General features: G+C 33.5%; 1 protein-coding gene across 2 annotated transcripts in view; it reads left to right on the plus strand.

Annotated features, from left to right (window-relative positions):
* The window catches only part of Gprk2 (G protein-coupled receptor kinase 2), a 120,392-nt gene that overhangs the window by 45,650 nt on the left and 68,578 nt on the right, over positions 1 to 6,164 (plus strand). The window lies entirely within an intron of this gene.

A 6,164-nucleotide genomic window follows, 5' to 3' on the forward strand; every position in this document is an offset into this window, starting at 1 on the left:
ATTTCATATCTGAAACTACACGACTGATTTATAATTGGTAATTCAGATTTGCACTAAAGTTGCAGGTGTGAATTTCATTCATACACATAGATCGGCCGATGAATGATAAAAAAAGTTACATGGAATCAAAATTGAATATTTATCAAAAATGATTTACCGTAGAATAAAACATTTCAACGTGTCATAAAGATCTCATTAAAATATATAAATTTTATTTTGGGAAATTTTAGTCGCGGTAATATTTAAACGAGAGAGTAGGTAAATAATTTATGATTCTGTGCAGTGATATCTCTAGCGTTATTATTCTTCATAACATTCTGTTTCGATATTCCGTAATAAATGGACACAAAGAACTCAGTTCTTAACTTAGGAGTTGAGGTTAGGTTAGGTTAGGTTAGGTTAGGTTAGGTTAGATTAGGTTAGGTTAGGTTAGGCTAGGCTAGGCTAGGTTAGGTTAGGTTAGGTTAGGTTAGATTAGGTTAGGTTAGGTTAGATTAGGTTAGGTTAGGTTAGGCTAGGTTAGGTTAGGTTAGGTTAGGTTAGGTTACATGGTATTTCACCCACACGTCGTCTGCCTGTGTGGTTTTTTTGGCTTAATCCAATCTCTGTTTCCACAAACGGTTAGTGGAAGGCGTGATGTTACGAGGGACCCAAAAATATCGTACACTATTGCATAATTTTATCTTTTAGTTGTTCAAAAAAGTTTTTGATATTTATTGTGAAAACGAAATTAAAACCATACAGAAAATATACGAACCACATACAGAGTAATTGAACGATTAAGTAGGTAGAACGCACGATAACATTGACGAAACATAATAATTATCATTCTTACATCTTTACATTTTCCATTACTGTCTTTGCTATTTGCAAGCCTTGAAACCTGAACGGTCACCGTATCGATGGACTAAGTATGTGTATTCGCCTGTACCTTCCTCGTGGCGTGCACCGAGGGGCAGAATCAATACGACACACCGGTGTAAGGCTGCTGAGGCCCAGAGGGGGCGTCCATACTTCACAGTGCACAGGCACCTGGCTGCTAGCATTGCGGGGGGGGAGGGGGGGGGCAAATTCTGAGGTGGCAGAAACTTTGGAAAGTTTATTTATTTTCGACAGGGCGCAGTTCCCAAAACACTGAAATGAATGCTAATGGCCCAGGCATCGTAAATGTGCTCTGAATGTGTGTCGAAAAAACTTTGGACGATGATAACCAATGTACATGTGAATATATATATTACGAATTATAATTGCGAAAGATAAGATATTGCCTTTTTCTAACTGTAACGATCGAATGTACAATTTCTTACCGGTATAATGTATATAATGATGAAGAAGAAACTAGTGAAGTGTTACGTATGGAGCAGAGACTTGGACACTCAGGAAGAAGGAACAGAAATACCTGGAGAGTTTTGAAATGTGGTGTTGGAGAAGATCAGGTGGACGGATCGAGTGACCAGCGAAGAAGTATTGAGGAGAGTCAACGAGCAAAGAAACATTCTGCAGGCGATTACACGAAGGAAAGCTAACTGGCTGGGACATATTATGAGAAGGAATGGGTTACTGAGTGATATCACCGAAGGCCAGGTTGAAGGAAAGAGAGGACAAGGAAGAAGATTAATGCAGCTAACCGACGACCTTAAACAAGGAAAGAAGATGACGTTCCAGGAATTAAAGCGAGAAGCCGAGAATAGGGACAACTGGAGAGCTCTTTTTGGGCAGAGCAATGGACCTGTCGTAAGACAGAACACTTAATAATAATAATGTATAATGGTTAGCGTACTAACATAGCATCCGTAAGGCAAGGTTTCGGGTTAAATTCCTACCCTCGTCACTAACAATACAGAAAAAATGACAGTGTTAACGATAAAAGGTCACCTGAAGATGGGAGCAGGGAAAAATTCCGAAACTTCGTGTATCAAATATATTTCAGACAATGGACGTTGTGTTCAAGACAAAAATATTTGTGTGCCGGAAATGTGCAAGACATTAACGTTTTTAGAGAGCCGGATTTATACTTGGCGACGGTTCGAACTATCAGTCATCGACATGGCCAATGAACGTTCAAAACGGAAGTTGAAATCTGTCTGTATCCGACTTGGAAGTCAGGAGATTCTCTGAGACTATCATCGTGACATTTAAACTCGGACGCCAGAACTTTGTTACAGGGACACAAGTTTCGTTAGTTCAGTACAGCCCTTTTCTGACAACCCTTTGAAGAGAGAAGCCAGGTGGTGTGTCCCCTTCCCCCTGTGACCTGTAATCAGCAGGATATGGTCCGTGAATCACACTCGGCCATTTCATAACGGTGGGAATGTGCACATCTGAGCCATGAAAAGTTTTTAAACACTGGAAATTTGCTTGGTTCCCTAAAAATGTTGTGTTTTATCAAGGAAACTGTTGCAAAGGATGAATAACACTCATTCGTCGAATTTATTCTGAATAGGTCTAATCTTAGCCACCATCGCTTCAATTATCAAATTCAAAGATAATACCCAGACATATATTTATTTTTCCAGTCTATACACAAAACTTGTTTTAAAATAATGTTGTTTAAAAAATTTTTATAACATTTACAATATAAATTGCCTTAAGGCAATTTATATTGTAAATGTTATAAAAAAATTTAAACAACATTATTTTAAAACAAGTTTTGTGTATAGACTGGAAAAATAAATATATAAATTGCCTTATGTTATATAACATAAGACAATTTATATTGTAAATGTTATAAAAAAATTTAAACAACATTATTTTAAAACAAGTTTTGTGTATAGACTGGAAAAATAAATATATAAATTGCCTTATGTTATATAACATAAGACAATTTATATTGTAAATGTTATAAAAAAATTTAAACAACATTATTTTAAAACAAGTTTTGTGTATAGACTGGAAAAATAAATATATAAATTGCCTTATGTTATATAACATAAGGCAATTTATATTGTAAATGTTATAAAAAAAATTAAACAACATTATTTTAAAACAAGTTTTGTGTATAGACTGGAAAAATAAATATATAAATTGCCTTATGTTATATAACATAAGGCAATTTATATTGTAAATGTTATAAAAAAATTTTAAACAACATTATTTTAAAACAAGTTTTGTGTATAGACTGGAAAAATAAATATATGTATTGATATAACACAAACATGACGCAATTAAGATATAAAAAAAATACCCAGAGTTGATTCATCTTAATATTAGTCTTCCAACATTAGTTTCAGGCCATTTCAGAACGAAAAGCTTTAGAAATACGTTTGTTAGCTTTGCCTGTCTATCAGCCCGTTTGTCCGCGTGTAACAAATGGAGATCTGATAAACGCTGTTTTGATTTGATTCATCAGATTTTTTAACACAATTTCTGGAAACATTGAAATTTTTTTGTTAAAATCTGACAATAATAAGAGACACTACGCGAAGAGCTACGTGGGTTTATATTTGTGCATTTACAGAGAGAATCTCGTAACTCGCTGTATTTACCGAATCGATAATTATTTAGAACAGAAGGTTTAGTAGAGAAAAGCGAAAGATGTCTCATATCTAATACACGTTATCCATAAGTCACACTTTTCCATACAATGAAACTAAAGTCATGTTTATACCGTATCACCACTTACCTCGAGAACCATTTGACTGTTGGTTTATTAAATTTTGTTCGCAATTACTGTTTCGTGCTATATAACCAAATAACAGGTTTTTTGATAAATGCCTTTCTTCAATTTTTTCTATCATTTACTTTTATAGCCTTAAGTTCTACTCCTAATCTTTAATACGCAATTTATTTTTAATATATTCAGTCCTCTCGTGAGTTCTGAGTTTCCCTTCTGCTGCTGATAAAAACGCATTTCAGAATCTTGAGCTCCTCAGATAGATGATGTTGCTATCAACGTATCTGAACAATATAAAATAACTGTCTTATATATTGTAATTTGAACTGAGTGTCCTCAAGAATTTTTACATTCTTTACGGCTTTGTTTATTATCTAGAATTGTATTATTTCGCTCTTTATATCCACCTCTGTCGTTGTCCTTATAAAATGTGGATTAATTAAATTGTTAATCAATTGAGTGATGGATTTACAGCTCATTTAACACCCATCTGTTCTGCGACCATCTGCTCACGAATGGATCCAGTTAAAAGTACACTCTTACAGCCCTAAATTAGCCTGGATATGGTGACAATATTTTCTTATTCACACCAGATGTAAGTAGTTTACTGTCATAACGCTCTATCTTCTGTAATCATATATTTTCTCTACAAGAGAGATATCGTAATTCTGTGATGATTCAATTTGCTATAGATAATAACAATTCCACTTAAGATGAAGTGGCTATCTCATCATGACTTTTAAATTCCTTGACGATAGGTTGTTGTTAAGCTATGAGAGGCGTGATGAACCCAAAATTAAAACTAAATTAAAATAATACAACTAAAGATTTCTAACTTCTGGTTTGTAGCGTCGTGTTTTCCTGAAACGTCGGTAAACTTCTACCAGACTACACGGCGCTACATAATAATTTGTTGTTTTTTTCCAAGTTTTAATGATACTATGATCATGATTCAGTACGCAGAGCCTCGTTTGTGTCACGTAAACGTTCATTTTAAAAAGTCGGATGAGCTCCAACATTTACATCATATATCTCTATGGAATATATCGTGCTAATTACTTTATTTTTATCAATGCTGGTCTTGTAGCTATTATTAAAACAAGAAGTTAATGTGGTTTTGCAGTCAGATTGTAATAACACTATCACTATCGTCATATACGAGGAATTTATCAGAGGTTTTAATTTTCTTTTTAAATGACGCGTGTCAAATGCACTCTTCACGAGAGCAGAAGAATTTTGAGATACAGATATAGTTTAGTCACTCTTGCAAGTGCTGCCGCCTGGTGTAGGATTTTACAAATGTCTTGAATCTCGTTGTTAATCCGGATCTTCATTGATGTGAGCTGCAGCAGTATGTGAATATATTAATCCAATCATATGCCGTGTTAGAATGATAACGTTCACAAAAGCAGCCCGAATTTGTTTCCATTTGTCTCTAACAGAAATTGAATCATGGGCTGAAAGATCTCATCTGGATTGCTATTAATTCTCTTCCTTCCTTATTCGGTCTCCACATTATCCCGTGTACGAGTGGGGGGGGGGGAGAGTTTTGGGATTTAATGTGCCTTACCCTGATCCATTTGAATCCATTCCACACTTCACTTCTTAGCCCTCTAGGTACCATTTTAATATTATTATTTTTGAGATGATGAGATGATAATGTTGCGTCATATTGTGATGATTATAATTGTTTAATTTTAACTGTCTAATCACAATAAAATATTTTATTAAATATTAAAATATTAAACTATTATTATTACAATTAACATTTAATATTTAAAATATTTAAAATATATTAAAATATATTAAAATGATGCTCTTTCTATCGAAATGTTCGATTTACAATTAGAGCATCATCTTTTTCACGACATGTTTCGGTTTTCAATGAACCATCTTCAGGTGTATAATCAATATAAATTTAAATGTAATATTCTAAATGCAATCCTTCGTCAGATGTCCATTAAATATCAGTTATCCTCTTCTAGATCAATTGTACTTTGTTATCACATTCAATGTTGTTTCGTAAATGTATGTCGCGTATAGTTAATGGACATCTGACGAAGGATTGCATTTAGAATATTACATTTAAATTTATATTGATTATACACCTGAAGATGGTTCATTGAAAACCAAAACATGTCGTGAAAAAGATGATGCTCTAATTGTAAATCGAACATTTCGATAGAAAGAGCATCATTTTAATATATTTTAATATATTTTAAATATTTTAAATATTAAATGTTAATTGTAATAATAATATTTTAATATTTAATAAAATATTTTATTGTAATTAGACGGTTAGAATTAAACAATTATTATTTTTATTTATGCCAAGCTCTCCCAAGTTTTGTCTTCCTTCGAAGGTGCTCGTTTACGCCATTTGTGTTAATCGGCCCGCCTATAATCTTAAAAATGTTGGATGAAGAGAAAAGATATAGATAAAAGATAAGGCGTAAAGATAAAATATGAAGCTTTCCATTTTGCATTTCTCTCCACCCTCTTCTTACTCCATCTCTCCCTATGTCCGCATATTCTCCTCAGCACTTTGCTC

Source organism: Zootermopsis nevadensis, unplaced genomic scaffold (assembly GCF_977971745.1).
Source record: "Zootermopsis nevadensis isolate Lab colony 2312 unplaced genomic scaffold, Znev_1.0 Znev_ptg000017l, whole genome shotgun sequence".
Classification (NCBI taxonomy): Eukaryota; Metazoa; Arthropoda; class Insecta; order Blattodea; family Termopsidae; genus Zootermopsis; species Zootermopsis nevadensis.